The sequence below is a fragment of the Lithobates pipiens genome, unplaced genomic scaffold (assembly GCF_037356315.1).
Source record: "Lithobates pipiens isolate NorthernLeopardFrog02 unplaced genomic scaffold, aLitPip1_a1.2 Scaffold_30, whole genome shotgun sequence".
Taxonomy (NCBI): domain Eukaryota; kingdom Metazoa; phylum Chordata; class Amphibia; order Anura; family Ranidae; genus Lithobates; species Lithobates pipiens.
Genome location: NW_027507791.1, coordinates 184,465,389 through 184,475,341, shown reverse-complemented (window position 1 = coordinate 184,475,341; position 9,953 = coordinate 184,465,389). Strand labels below are relative to the sequence as shown.

The window sequence follows — 9,953 nt, the reverse complement described above, 5'->3', positions numbered from 1 at the left end:
TCGATTGCCCGAGGTGACCACCTTGGCTTTTGTCAAGAGAGTTGTAAGTAGGGTGCAAGATCGCCTGCGGCAACATCACCCTAAATGCGCTCGATCTCGTCTGATCTCGGATGCTAAGCAGGGTCGGGCCTGGTTAGTACCTGGATGTGAGACCGCCTGGGAGTACCAGGTGCCGTAGGCTTTTTTCCATTATGTTTTTGGCTTTGGCGACCTGCTGTATTTTTCCTCTCGATTGCCCGAGGTGACCACCTTGGCTTTTGTCAAGAGAGTTGTAAGTAGGGTGCAAGATCGCCTACTGCCACATCACCCTGAATGCGCTTGATCTCGTCTGATCTCGGATGCTAAGCAGTGTCGGGCCTGGTTAGTACCTGGATGGTAGACCGCCTGGGAATACCAGGTGCCGTAGGCTTTTTTCCATTATGTTGTTGGCTTTGCGACCTGCTGTATTTTTCCTCTCGATTGCCCGAGGTGACCACCTTGGCTTTTGTCAAGAGAGTTGTAAGTAGGGTTCAAGATCGCCTACGGCCACATCACCCTGAATGCGTTCGATCTCTTCTGATCTCGGATGCTAAGCAGGGTCTGGCATGGTTAGTACCTGGATGGGAGACCGCCTGGGAATACCAGGTGCCGTAGGCTTTTTTCCATTATGTTGTTGGCTTTGGCGACCTGCTGTATTTTTCCTCTCGATTGCCCGAGGTGACCACCTTGGCTTTTGTCAAGAGAGTTGTAAGTAGGGTGCAAGATCGCCTACGGCCACATCACCCAGAATGCGCTCGATCTCGTCTGATCTCGGATGCTAAGTAGGGTCGGGCCTGGTTAGTACCTGGATGGGAGACCGCCTGGGAATACCAGGTGCCGTAGGCTTTTTTCCATTATTTTGTTGGCTTTGGCGACCTGCTGTATTTTTCCTCTTGATTGCCCTAGGTGACCACCTTGGCTTTTGTCAAGAGAGTTGTAGGTAGGGTGCAAGATAGCCTACGGCCACATCACCCTGAATGCGCTCGATCTCGTCTGATCTCGGATGCTAAGCAGGGTCGCGCCTGGTTAGTACCTGGATGGGAGATCGCCTGGGAATTCCAGGTGCCGTAGGCTTTTTTCCATTATGTTGTTGGCTTTGGCGACCTGCTGTATTTTTCCTCTCGATTGCCCGAGGTGACCACCTTGGCTTTTGTCAAGAGAGTTGTAAGTAGGGGGCAAGATCGCCTACGGCCACATCACCCTGAATGCGCTCGATCTCATCTGATCTCGGATGCTAAGCAGGGTCGGGCCTGGTTAGTACCTGGATGGGAGACCGCCTGGGAATACCAGGTGCCGTAGGCTTTTTTCCATTATGTTGTTGGCTTTGGCGACCTGCTGTATATTTCCTCTCGATTGCCCGAGGTGACCACCTTGGCTTTTGTAAAGAGAGTTGTAAGTAGGATGCAAGATCGCCTACAGCCACATCACCCTGAATGCACTCGATCTCATCTGATCTCGGATGCTAAGCAGGGTCTCGCCTGGTTAGTACCTGGATGGGGGACCGCCTGGGAACACCAGGTGCCGTAGGCTTTTTTCCATTATGTTGTTGGCTTTGGCGACCTGCTGTATTTTTCCTCTCGATTGCCCGAGGTGACCACCTTGGCTTTTGTCAAGAGAGTTGTAAGTAGGGTGCAAGATCGCCTACGGCCACATCACCCTGAATGCGCTCGATCTCGTCTGATCTCGGATGCTAAGCCTGGGAATACCCGGTGCCATAGGCTATTTTCCATTATGTTGTGGGCTTTGGCGACCTGCTTTATTTTTCCTCTCGATTGCCCGAGGTGACCACCTTGGCTTTTGTCTAGAGAGTTGTAAGTAGGATGCAAGATTGCCTACGGCCAAATCACCCTGAATGTGCTCGATCTCGTCTGATCTCGGATGCTAAGCAGGGTCGGGCCTGGTTAGTACCTGGATGGGAGACCGCCTGGGAATACCAGGTGCCGTAGGCTTTTTTCCATTATGTTGTTGGCTTTGGCGACCTGCTGTATTTTTCCTCTCGATTGCCCGAGGTGACCACCTTGGCTTTTGTCAAGAGAGTTGTAAGTAGGGTGCAAGATTGCCTACGGCCACATCACCCTGAATGCGCTCGATCTCGTCTGATCTCGGATGCTAAGCAGTGTCGGGCCTGGTTAGTACCTGGATGGGAGACCGCCTGGGAATACCAGGTGCCGTAGGCTTTTTTCCATTATGTTGTTGGCTTTGGCGACCTGCTGTATTTTTCCTCTCGATTGCCCGAGGTGACCACCTTGGCTTTTGTCAAGAGAGTTGTAAGTAGGGTGCAAGATCGCCTATGGCCACATCACCCTGAATGCGCTCGATCTCGTCTGATCTCGGATGCTAAGCAGCGTGGGGCCTGGTTAGTACCTGGATGGGAGACCGTCTGGGAATACCGGGTGCCGTAGGCTTTTTTCCATTATGTTGTTGGCTTTGGCGACCTGCTATATTTTTCCTCTCGATTGCCCGAGGTGACCACCTTGGCTTTTGTCAAGAGAATTGTAAGTAGGGTGCAAGAGCGCCTACGGCCACATCATCCTGAATGCGCCCGCTCTCATCTGATCTCGGATGCTAAGCAGGGTCGGGCCTGGTTAGTACCTGGATGGGAGACCGCCTGGAAATACCAGGTGCCGTAGGCTTTTTTCCATTATGTTGTTGGCTTTGGCGACCTGCTGTACTTTTCCTCTCTATTGCCCGAGGTGACCACCTTGGCTTTTGTCAAGAGAGTTGTAAGTAGGGTGCAAGATTGCCTACGGCCACATCACCCTGAATGCGCTCGATCTCATCTGATCTCGGATGCTAAGCAGGGTCGGGCCTGGTTAGTACCTGGATGGGAGACCGCCTGGAAATACCAGGTGCCGTAGGCTTTTTTCCATTATGTTGTTGGCTTTGGCGACCTGCTGTACTTTTCCTCTCTATTGCCCGAGGTGACCACCTTGGCTTTTGTCAAGAGAGTTGTAAGTAGAGTGCAAGATCGCCTACGGCCACATCACCCTGAATGGGCTCGATCTCGTCTGATCTCGGATGCTAAGCAGGGTCGGGCCTTGTTAGTACATGGATGGGAGACCGCCTGGGAATACCAGGTGCCGTAGGCTTTTTTCCATTATGTTGTTGGCTTTGGCGACCTGCTGTATTTTTCCTCTCGTTTGCCCGAGGTGACCACCTTGGCTTTTGTCAAGAGAGTTGTAAGTAGGGTGCAAGATCGCCTACAACCACATCACCCTGAATGCGCTCGATCTCGTCTGACGTCGGATGCTAAGCAGGGTCGTGCCTGGTTAATACCTGGATGGGAGACCGCCTGTGAATACCGGGTGCCGTAGGCTTTTTTCCATTATGTTGTTGGCTTTGGCGACCTGCTGTATTTTTCCTCTCGATTGTCCGAGGTGACCACCTTGGCTTTTGTCAAGAGAGTTTTAAGTAGGGTGCAAGATTGCCTACGGCCACATCACCCTGAATGCGCTCGATCTCGTCTGATCTCGGTTGCTAAGCAGGGTCGGGCCTGGTTAGTACCTGGATGGGAGACCGCCTGGGAATACCGGGTGCCGTAGGCTTTTTTCCATTATGTTGTTGGCTTTGGTGACCTGCTGTATTTTTCCTCTCGATTGCCCGAGGTGACCACCTTGGCTTTTGTCAAGAGAGTTGTAAATAGGGTGCAAGATTGCCTACGGCCACATCACCCTGAATGCGCTCGATCTCATCTGATCTCGGATGCTAAGCAGGGTCGGGCCTGGATAGTACCTGGATGGGAGACCGCCTGGGAATACCAGGTGCCGTAGGCTTTTTTCCATTATGTTGTTGGCTTTGGCGACCTGCTGTATTTTTCCTCCCGATTGCCCGAGGTGACTACCTTGGCTTTTGTCAAGAGAGTTGTAAGTAGGGTGCAAGATCGCCTACTGCCACATCACCCTGAATGCGCTTGATCTCGTCTGATCTCGGATGCTAAGCAGGGTCGGGCCTGGTTAGTACCTGGATGGTAGACCGCCTGGGAATACCAGGTGCCGTAGGCTTTTTTCCATTATGTTGTTGGCTTTGGCGACCTGCTGTATTTTTCCTCTCAATTGCCCGAGGTGACCACCTTGGCTTTTGTCAAGAGAGTTGTAAGTAGGGTTCAAGATTGCCTACTGCCACATCACCCTGAATGCGCTCGATCTCGTCTGATCTCGGATGCTGACCAGGGTCGGGCCTGGTTAGTACCTGGATGGGAGTCCGCCTGGGAATACCAGGTGCCGTAGGCTTTTTTCCATTATGTTGTTGGCTTTGGCGACCTGCTGTATTTTTCCTCTCGATTGCCCGAGGTGACCACCTTGGCTTTTGTCAAGAGAGTTGTAAGTAGGGTGCAAGATCGCCTACAGCCACATCACCCTGAATGCGCTCGATCTCGGATGCTAAGCAGGGTCGGGCCTGGTTAGTACCTGGATGGGAGACCACCTGGGAATACCAGGTGCCGTAGGCTTTTTTCCATTATGTTGTTGGCTTTGGCGACCTGCTGTATTTTTCCTCTCGATTGCCCGAGGTGACCACCTTGGCTTTTGTCAAGAGAGTTGTAAGTAGGGTTCAAGATTGCCTACGGCCACATCACCCTGAATGCGCTCAATCTCGTCTGATCTCGGATGCTAAGCAGGGTCGATCCTGGATGGGAGACCCCCTGGGAATACCAGGTGCCGTAGACTTTTTTCCATTATGTTGTTGGCTTTGGCGACCTGCTGTATTTTTCCTCTCGATTGTCCGAGGTGACCACCTTGGCTTTTGTCAAGAGAGTTGTAAGTAGGGTGCAAGATCGCCTGCGGCTACATCACCCTGGATGCGCTCGATCTCGTCTGATCTCGGATGCTAAGCAGGGTCGGGTCTGTTTAGTACCTGGATGGGAGACCGCCTGGGAATACCAGGTGCCGTAGGCTTTTTTCCATTATGTTGTTGGCTTTGGCGACCTGCTGTATTTTTCCTCTCGATTTCCCGAGGTGACCACCTTGGCTTTTTTCAAGAGAGTTGTAAGTAGGGTGCAAGATCGCCTGTGGCCACATCATCCTGAATGCGCTTGATCTCGTCTGATCTCGGATGCTAAGCAGGGTCGAGCCTGGTTAGTACCTGGATGGGAGACCGCCTGGGAATACCAGGTGCCGTAGGCTTTTTTCCATTATGTTGTTGGCTTTGGCGACCTGCTGTATTTTTCCTCTCGATTGCCGAGGTGACCACCTTGGCTTTTGTCAAGAGAGTTGTAAGTAGGGTTCAAGATTGCCTACGGCCACATCACCCTGAATACGCTCGATCTCATCTGATCTCAGATGCTAAGCAGGGTCAAGCCTGGTTAGTACCTGGATGGGAGACCGCCTGGGAATACCAGGTGCCGTAGGCTTTTTTCCATTATGTTGTTGGCTTTGGCGACCTGCTGTATTTTTCCTCTCGATTGCCCGAGGTGACCACCTTGGCTTTTGTCAAGAGAGTTGTAAGTAGGGTGCAAGATCGCCTGCGGCCACATCACCCTAAATGCGCTCGATCTCGTCTGATCTCGGATGCTAAGCAGGGTCGGGCCTGGTTAGTACCTGGATGTGAGACCGCCTGGGAGTACCAGGTGCCGTAGGCTTTTTTCCATTATGTTTTTGGCTTTGGCGACCTGCTGTATTTTTCCTCTCGATTGCCCGAGGTGACCACCTTGGCTTTTGTCAAGAGAGTTGTAAGTAGGGTGCAAGATCGCCTACTGCCACATCACCCTGAATGCGCTTGATCTCGTCTGATCTCGGATGCTAAGCAGTGTCGGGCCTGGTTAGTACCTGGATGGTAGACCGCCTGGGAATACCAGGTGCCGTAGGCTTTTTTCCATTATGTTGTTGGCTTTGCGACCTGCTGTATTTTTCCTCTCGATTGCCCGAGGTGACCACCTTGGCTTTTGTCAAGAGAGTTGTAAGTAGGGTTCAAGATCGTCTACGGCCACATCACCCTGAATGCGTTCGATCTCTTCTGATCTCGGATGCTAAGCAGGGTCTGGCATGGTTAGTACCTGGATGGGAGACCGCCTGGGAATACCAGGTGCCGTAGGCTTTTTTCCATTATGTTGTTGGCTTTGGCGACCTGCTGTATTTTTCCTCTCGATTGCCCGAGGTGACCACCTTGGCTTTTGTCAAGAGAGTTGTAAGTAGGGTGCAAGATCGCCTACGGCCACATCACCCTGAATGCGCTCGATCTCGTCTGATCTCGGATGCTAAGCAGGGTCGGGCCTGGTTAGTACCTGGATGGGAGACCGCCTGGGAATACCAGGTGCCGTAGGCTTTTTTCCATTATGTTATTGGCTTTGGCGACCTGCTGTATTTTTCCTCTCGATTGCCCGAGATGACCACCTTGGCTTTTGTCAAGAAAGTTGTAAGTAGGGTGCTAAATTTCCTGCGGCCACATCAACCTTAATGCGCTCGATCTCGTATGATCTCAGATGCTAAGCAGGGTCGGGCCTGGTTAGTACCTGGATGGGAGACCGCCTGGGAGTACCAGGTGTTGTAGGCTTTTTTCCATTATGTTTTTGGCTTTGGCGACCTGCTGTATTTTTCCTCTCGATTGCCCGAGGTGACCACCTTGGCTTTTGTCAAGAGAGTTGTAAGTAGGGTGCAAGATCGCCTACGGCCACATCACCCTGAATGCGCTCGATCTCATCTGATCTCGGATGCTAAGCAGGGTCTGGTCTGGTTAGTACCTGGATGTGAGACCGCCTGGGAGTACCAGGTGCCGTAGGCTTTTTTCCATTATGTTTTTGGCTTTGGCGACCTGCTGTATTTTTCCTCTCGATTGCCCGAGGTGACCACCTTGGCTTTTGTCAAGAGAGTTGTAAGTAGGGTGCAAGATCGCCTACTGCCACATCACCCTGAATGCGCTTGATCTCGTCTGATCTCAGATGCTAAGCAGTGTCGGGCCTGGTTAGTACCTGGATGGTAGACCGCGTGGGAATACCAGGTGCCGTAGGCTTTTTTCCATTATGTTGTTGGCTTTGGCGACCTGCTGTATTTTTCCTCTCGATTGCCCGAGGTGACCACCTTGGCTTTTGTCAAGAGAGTTGTAAGTAGGGTTCAAGATCGCCTACGGCCACATCACCCTGAATGCGCTCTATCTCGTCTGATCTCGGATGCTAAGCAGGGTCTGGCATGGTTAGTACCTGGATGGGAGACCGCCTGGGAATACCAGGTGCCGTAGGCTTTTTTCCATTATGTTGTTGGCTTTGGCGACCTGTTGCATTTTTCCTCTCGTTTGCCCGAGGTGACCACCTTGGCTTTTGTCAAGAGAGTTGTAAGTAGGGTGCAAGAACGCCTACGGCCACATCACCATGAATGTGCTCGATCTCGTCTGATCTCGGATGCTAAGCAGGGTCGGGCCTGGTTAGTACCTGGATGCGAGACCGCCTGGGAATACCAGGTGCCGTAGGCTTTTTTCCATTATGTTGTTGGCTTTGGCGACCTGCTGTATTTTTCCTCTCGATTGCCCGAGGTGACCACCTTGGCTTTTGTCAAGAGAGTTGTAAGTAGGGTTCAAGATCGCCTACGGCCACATCACCCTGAATGCGTTCGATCTCTTCTGATCTCGGATGCTAAGCAGGGTCTGGCATGGTTAGTACCTGGATGGGAGAACGCCTGGGAATACCAGGTGCCGTAGGCTTTTTTCCATTATGTTGTTGGCTTTGGCGACCTGCTGTATTTTTCCTCTCGATTGCCCGAGGTGACCACCTTGGCTTTTGTCAAGAGAGTTGTAAGTAGGGTGCAAGATTGCCTACGGCCACATCACCCTGAATGCGCTCGATCTCGTCTGATCTCGGATGCTAAGCAGGGTCTGGCATGGTTAGTACCTGGATGGGAGACCGCCTGGGAATACCAGGTGACGTAGGCTTTTTTCCATTATGTTGTTGGCTTTGGCGACCTGTTGCATTTTTCCTCTCGTTTGCCCGAGGTGACCACCTTGGCTTTTGTCAAGAGAGTTGTAAGTAGGGTGCAAGAACGCCTACGGCCACATCACCATGAATGTGCTCGATCTCGTCTGATCTCGGATGCTAAGCAGGGTCGGGCCTGGTTAGTACCTGGATGCGAGACCGCCAGGAAATACCAGGTGCCGTAGGCTTTTTTCCATTATGTTGTTGGCTTTGGCGACCTGCTGTATTTTTCCTCTCGATTGCCCGAGGTGACCACCTTGGCTTTTGTCAAGAGAGTTGTAAGTAGGGTGCTAAATTGCCTGCGGCCACATCACCCTTAATGCGCTCGATCTCGTATGATCTCGGATGCTAAGCAGGGTCGGGCCTGGTTAGTACCTGGATGGGAGACCGCCTGGGAGTACCAGGTGCCGTAGGCTTTTTTCCATTATGTTTTTGGCTTTGGCGACCTGCTGTATTTTTCCTCTCGATTGCCCGAGGTGACCACCTTGGCTTTTGTCAAGAGAGTTGTAAGTAGGGTGCAAGATCGCCTACTGCCACATCACCCTGAATGCGCTCGATCTCGTCTGATCTCGGATGCTAAGCAGGGTCAGGCCTGGCTAGTACCTGGATGGGAGACCGCCTGAGAATACCAGGTGCCGTAGGCTTTTTTCCATTATGTTGTTGGCTTTGGCGACCTGCTGTATTTTTCCTCTCGATTGCCCGAGGTGACCACCTTGGCTTTTGTCAAGAGAGTTGTAAGTAGGGTGCAAGATCGCCTACAGCCACATCACCCTGAATGCACTCGATCTCGTCTGACGTCGGATGCTAAACAGGGTCGGGCCTGGTTAGTACCTGGATGGGAGACCGCCTGGGAATACCAGGTGCCGTAGGCTTTTTTCCATTATGTTGTTGGCTTTGGCGACCTGCTGTATTTTTCCTCTCGATTGCCCGAGGTGACCACCTTGGCTTTTGTCAAGAGAGTTGTAAGTAGGGTGCAAGATTGCCTACGGCCACATCACCCTGAATGCGCTCGATCTCGTCTGATCTCGGATGCTAAGCAGGGTCGAGCCTGGTTAGTACCTGGATGGGAGACCGCCTGGGAATACCAGGTGCCGTAGGCTTTTTTCCATTATGTTGTTGGCTTTGGCGACCTGCTGTATTTTAACTCTCGTTTGCCCGAGGTGACCACCTTGGCTTTTGTCAAGAGAGTTGTAAGTAGGGTGCAAGATCGCCTACAGCCACATCACCCTGAATGCGCTCGATCTCGTCTGACGTCGGATGCTAAGCAGGGTCAGGCCTGGTTAATACCTGGATGGGAGACCGCCTGGGAATACCAGGTGCCGTAGGCTTTTTTCCATTATGTTGTTGGCTTTGGCGACATGCTGTATTTTTCCTCTCGATTGCCCGAGGTGACCACCTTGGCTTTTGTCAAGAGAGTTTTAAGCAGGGTGCAAGATCGCCTACGGCCACATCACCCTGAATGCGCTCGATCTCGTCTGATCTCGGATGCTTAGCAGGGTCGGGCCTGGTTAGTACCTGGATGGGAGACCGCCTGGGAATACCGGGTGCCGTAGGCTTTTTTCCATTATGTTGTTGGCTTTGGCGACCTGCTGTATTTTTCCTCTCGATTGCCCGAGGTGACCAGCTTGGCTTTTGTCAAGAGAGTTGTAAATAGGGTGCAAGATCGCCTACGGCCACATTACCCTGAATGCGCTCGTTCTCGTATGCAAAGCAGGGTCGGGCCTGGTTGGTACCTGGATGTGAGGCCGCCTGGGAATACCAGGTGCCGTAGGCTTTTTTCCATTATGTTGTTGGCTTTGGCGACCTGCTGTATTTTTCCTCTCCATTGCCTGAGGTGACCACCTTGGCTTTTGTCAAGAGAGTTGTAAGTAGGGTGCAAGAACGCCTACGGCCACATCACCCTGAATGCGCTCAATCTCGTCTGATCTCGGATGCTAAGCAGGGTCGGGCCTGGTAAGTACCTGGATGGGAGACCGCCTGGGAATACCAGGTGCCGTAGGCTTTTTTCCATTATGTTGTTGGCTTTGGCGACCTGCTGTAT

At 52.1% G+C, this 9,953-nt stretch overlaps 18 non-coding genes and 23 pseudogenes across 18 annotated transcripts; all 41 read left to right on the top strand.

Annotated features, from left to right (window-relative positions):
- The first annotated feature begins 62 nt into the window (after positions 1-62).
- On the top strand, positions 63-181 carry LOC143946024 (5S ribosomal RNA; annotated as a pseudogene).
- Positions 182-290: 109 nt separating this feature from the next.
- LOC143945998 (5S ribosomal RNA) lies at positions 291-409 on the top strand (annotated as a pseudogene).
- A 108-nt stretch (positions 410-517) lies between these two features.
- On the top strand, positions 518-636 carry LOC143946032 (5S ribosomal RNA; annotated as a pseudogene).
- A 109-nt stretch (positions 637-745) lies between these two features.
- Positions 746-864, top strand: LOC143952750 (5S ribosomal RNA). The gene has a single exon (XR_013267897.1). It is a non-coding gene; the product is annotated as a 5S ribosomal RNA (ribosomal RNA).
- A 109-nt stretch (positions 865-973) lies between these two features.
- On the top strand, positions 974-1,092 carry LOC143952406 (5S ribosomal RNA). The gene has a single exon (XR_013267586.1). It is a non-coding gene; the product is annotated as a 5S ribosomal RNA (ribosomal RNA).
- Positions 1,093-1,201: 109 nt separating this feature from the next.
- LOC143945311 (5S ribosomal RNA) lies at positions 1,202-1,320 on the top strand. The gene has a single exon (XR_013265107.1). It is a non-coding gene; the product is annotated as a 5S ribosomal RNA (ribosomal RNA).
- Positions 1,321-1,429: 109 nt separating this feature from the next.
- Positions 1,430-1,548, top strand: LOC143943809 (5S ribosomal RNA; annotated as a pseudogene).
- A 300-nt stretch (positions 1,549-1,848) lies between these two features.
- On the top strand, positions 1,849-1,967 carry LOC143949614 (5S ribosomal RNA). The gene has a single exon (XR_013265504.1). It is a non-coding gene; the product is annotated as a 5S ribosomal RNA (ribosomal RNA).
- A 109-nt stretch (positions 1,968-2,076) lies between these two features.
- Positions 2,077-2,195, top strand: LOC143951326 (5S ribosomal RNA). The gene has a single exon (XR_013266609.1). It is a non-coding gene; the product is annotated as a 5S ribosomal RNA (ribosomal RNA).
- A 109-nt stretch (positions 2,196-2,304) lies between these two features.
- Positions 2,305-2,423, top strand: LOC143954604 (5S ribosomal RNA). Its single transcript, XR_013269580.1, has one exon. It is a non-coding gene; the product is annotated as a 5S ribosomal RNA (ribosomal RNA).
- A 109-nt stretch (positions 2,424-2,532) lies between these two features.
- On the top strand, positions 2,533-2,651 carry LOC143954032 (5S ribosomal RNA). Its single transcript, XR_013269060.1, has one exon. It is a non-coding gene; the product is annotated as a 5S ribosomal RNA (ribosomal RNA).
- Positions 2,652-2,760: 109 nt separating this feature from the next.
- Positions 2,761-2,879, top strand: LOC143950343 (5S ribosomal RNA). The gene has a single exon (XR_013265754.1). It is a non-coding gene; the product is annotated as a 5S ribosomal RNA (ribosomal RNA).
- A 109-nt stretch (positions 2,880-2,988) lies between these two features.
- Positions 2,989-3,107, top strand: LOC143945529 (5S ribosomal RNA; annotated as a pseudogene).
- Positions 3,108-3,216: 109 nt separating this feature from the next.
- Positions 3,217-3,335, top strand: LOC143948754 (5S ribosomal RNA; annotated as a pseudogene).
- A 109-nt stretch (positions 3,336-3,444) lies between these two features.
- LOC143950562 (5S ribosomal RNA) lies at positions 3,445-3,563 on the top strand. The gene has a single exon (XR_013265918.1). It is a non-coding gene; the product is annotated as a 5S ribosomal RNA (ribosomal RNA).
- A 109-nt stretch (positions 3,564-3,672) lies between these two features.
- LOC143950374 (5S ribosomal RNA) lies at positions 3,673-3,791 on the top strand. Its single transcript, XR_013265782.1, has one exon. It is a non-coding gene; the product is annotated as a 5S ribosomal RNA (ribosomal RNA).
- Positions 3,792-3,900: 109 nt separating this feature from the next.
- LOC143943967 (5S ribosomal RNA) lies at positions 3,901-4,019 on the top strand (annotated as a pseudogene).
- A 109-nt stretch (positions 4,020-4,128) lies between these two features.
- Positions 4,129-4,247, top strand: LOC143946342 (5S ribosomal RNA; annotated as a pseudogene).
- A 109-nt stretch (positions 4,248-4,356) lies between these two features.
- On the top strand, positions 4,357-4,465 carry LOC143947730 (5S ribosomal RNA; annotated as a pseudogene).
- A 326-nt stretch (positions 4,466-4,791) lies between these two features.
- On the top strand, positions 4,792-4,910 carry LOC143954687 (5S ribosomal RNA). The gene has a single exon (XR_013269651.1). It is a non-coding gene; the product is annotated as a 5S ribosomal RNA (ribosomal RNA).
- A 109-nt stretch (positions 4,911-5,019) lies between these two features.
- On the top strand, positions 5,020-5,138 carry LOC143952816 (5S ribosomal RNA). The gene has a single exon (XR_013267956.1). It is a non-coding gene; the product is annotated as a 5S ribosomal RNA (ribosomal RNA).
- A 108-nt stretch (positions 5,139-5,246) lies between these two features.
- Positions 5,247-5,365, top strand: LOC143952990 (5S ribosomal RNA). The gene has a single exon (XR_013268113.1). It is a non-coding gene; the product is annotated as a 5S ribosomal RNA (ribosomal RNA).
- A 109-nt stretch (positions 5,366-5,474) lies between these two features.
- Positions 5,475-5,593, top strand: LOC143944998 (5S ribosomal RNA; annotated as a pseudogene).
- Positions 5,594-5,702: 109 nt separating this feature from the next.
- On the top strand, positions 5,703-5,821 carry LOC143945997 (5S ribosomal RNA; annotated as a pseudogene).
- Positions 5,822-5,929: 108 nt separating this feature from the next.
- On the top strand, positions 5,930-6,048 carry LOC143946656 (5S ribosomal RNA; annotated as a pseudogene).
- Positions 6,049-6,157: 109 nt separating this feature from the next.
- LOC143953060 (5S ribosomal RNA) lies at positions 6,158-6,276 on the top strand. Its single transcript, XR_013268177.1, has one exon. It is a non-coding gene; the product is annotated as a 5S ribosomal RNA (ribosomal RNA).
- Positions 6,277-6,385: 109 nt separating this feature from the next.
- Positions 6,386-6,504, top strand: LOC143948145 (5S ribosomal RNA; annotated as a pseudogene).
- A 109-nt stretch (positions 6,505-6,613) lies between these two features.
- LOC143945915 (5S ribosomal RNA) lies at positions 6,614-6,732 on the top strand (annotated as a pseudogene).
- A 109-nt stretch (positions 6,733-6,841) lies between these two features.
- LOC143945479 (5S ribosomal RNA) lies at positions 6,842-6,960 on the top strand (annotated as a pseudogene).
- A 109-nt stretch (positions 6,961-7,069) lies between these two features.
- Positions 7,070-7,188, top strand: LOC143946675 (5S ribosomal RNA; annotated as a pseudogene).
- Positions 7,189-7,297: 109 nt separating this feature from the next.
- LOC143944686 (5S ribosomal RNA) lies at positions 7,298-7,416 on the top strand (annotated as a pseudogene).
- A 109-nt stretch (positions 7,417-7,525) lies between these two features.
- On the top strand, positions 7,526-7,644 carry LOC143948037 (5S ribosomal RNA; annotated as a pseudogene).
- A 109-nt stretch (positions 7,645-7,753) lies between these two features.
- LOC143945828 (5S ribosomal RNA) lies at positions 7,754-7,872 on the top strand (annotated as a pseudogene).
- Positions 7,873-7,981: 109 nt separating this feature from the next.
- Positions 7,982-8,100, top strand: LOC143947298 (5S ribosomal RNA; annotated as a pseudogene).
- Positions 8,101-8,209: 109 nt separating this feature from the next.
- LOC143953461 (5S ribosomal RNA) lies at positions 8,210-8,328 on the top strand. The gene has a single exon (XR_013268541.1). It is a non-coding gene; the product is annotated as a 5S ribosomal RNA (ribosomal RNA).
- Positions 8,329-8,437: 109 nt separating this feature from the next.
- LOC143945394 (5S ribosomal RNA) lies at positions 8,438-8,556 on the top strand (annotated as a pseudogene).
- A 109-nt stretch (positions 8,557-8,665) lies between these two features.
- Positions 8,666-8,784, top strand: LOC143944032 (5S ribosomal RNA; annotated as a pseudogene).
- A 109-nt stretch (positions 8,785-8,893) lies between these two features.
- Positions 8,894-9,012, top strand: LOC143953385 (5S ribosomal RNA). Its single transcript, XR_013268472.1, has one exon. It is a non-coding gene; the product is annotated as a 5S ribosomal RNA (ribosomal RNA).
- Positions 9,013-9,121: 109 nt separating this feature from the next.
- Positions 9,122-9,240, top strand: LOC143947586 (5S ribosomal RNA; annotated as a pseudogene).
- A 109-nt stretch (positions 9,241-9,349) lies between these two features.
- Positions 9,350-9,468, top strand: LOC143952551 (5S ribosomal RNA). Its single transcript, XR_013267717.1, has one exon. It is a non-coding gene; the product is annotated as a 5S ribosomal RNA (ribosomal RNA).
- A 327-nt stretch (positions 9,469-9,795) lies between these two features.
- Positions 9,796-9,914, top strand: LOC143952864 (5S ribosomal RNA). Its single transcript, XR_013268000.1, has one exon. It is a non-coding gene; the product is annotated as a 5S ribosomal RNA (ribosomal RNA).
- The last annotated feature ends 39 nt before the right edge of the window (positions 9,915-9,953 follow it).